Source organism: Otolemur garnettii, unplaced genomic scaffold, assembly GCF_000181295.1.
Source record: "Otolemur garnettii isolate 467f Iridium unplaced genomic scaffold, OtoGar3 scaffold00287, whole genome shotgun sequence".
NCBI classification, from domain to species: domain Eukaryota; kingdom Metazoa; phylum Chordata; class Mammalia; order Primates; family Galagidae; genus Otolemur; species Otolemur garnettii.
The window spans coordinates 249,875-251,247 of record NW_003852682.1 but is presented as its reverse complement, the minus strand read 5'-3'; positions in this window follow the sequence as shown (position 1 = coordinate 251,247).

Sequence of the window (1,373 nt, the reverse complement as noted above, 5' to 3'; positions counted from 1 at the left end):
AGGACCATTTTTATTAGGAACTGGGATTGAAAAGATCCTGGGAAAATGAGTGAAACTATTTAAAAATTGGACCGTATATTTCGCAACTATTTTCCATTTACCTTTCAGAATCCATTTTACCATGCTGAAGGGATTATTTTGTTGATTCTTTCGTTGAAAAAGTAAGTTTTTATGATGCCTGTTGGCTGATGGCAAGAGAGTGTCGGTAAGAGAGAGACAAAAATGCTTAAGTTTCAACAGGATAAAAGGTCAGGGGCATCAGAGGGCTTCTCTATAAGGCTACTGCTATTAGATAAGGAGAAGACTAAGAAGAACTAAAAGAGAGAAGGAAGGCTCAAGGTTTTTACATTTTTGGATATAGGGTGTCATTTCTTGGCCAAGAGGACCAAGAGAGGTGAGACAGCACCAAGTTCTAGGCCATGAGAATTCCAAAAATGTAAATGTCAAATACGAAGAGATTTCCATGAATGTGTCTCACCAACCCCAAGTGGTGCCTACAGATGAAAAAGATAGAGAAGGGTGGAGGGCTGTGTGTGTGTGAGGGGTGGGGAGCCTTGGGATTCAATAAAGGACTAGTTGGGGCAGTTTTCCAGCCATTAGGTGCATATGAATCAAAGAACAAATGACTAAAACAAGTAAGTGAGGAGTTTACAGACGAGGAAACTGAGGAACAGAGAGAATAGGTGAGATGTAAATAAGAGTTTAAGAAAAGTGTTCAGTTACAGGCTGGCTCCAGATGCTTGTCAAGTGGAGAATCTGTTGAAGAAATAACACCTTATTTGGGCGGCGCCTGTGGCTCAAGGGAGTAGGGCGCAGGCCCCATACGCCAGAGGTGGAGGGTTCAAACCTGGCCCTGGCCGAAAAGAAAAAGAAATAACACCGTATTATGTGACTCAGCAAAGATTAGGTACTGTGCTGTCAGGAATCCGTTGCTCATTTTGGCACCACGGAGGGCTCCGTATGATTTAGCCAGTAGTGTTTCATCATGGGGGATGATGATGTCCTTGACCCTGCTGTGTGTAAAAGGACTGCGTGTGTGTTTCATGCGAGACGGTGGGCAGGGGGAGGAGAAACATCCGGCAGCGCCACAGCCGCGTTTGGCTGAAAGGCACACGTGGAGACAGTCTTGGCCAAAGTCCAGATGCGGTGAATTTCACTCAGGGAAGGAGGGTCCCAGCCCGAGAGGTGCGGAGCGCCTGCGCACTGGGCCCGAGGCGTCGCGCGCTGCGGGAGCCGGGAGACCCCCGCCTCCGCCCCTCCCCCTTCCCCCTGAACGCGCCAGTGTATGCGCCTCACCTCGCTCAACCCCTGCCTACCGGCCAAGGGAGCTAGAGAGACGGGTCCCGGAAACGCGGGTGGGCTCCGTGGAGACT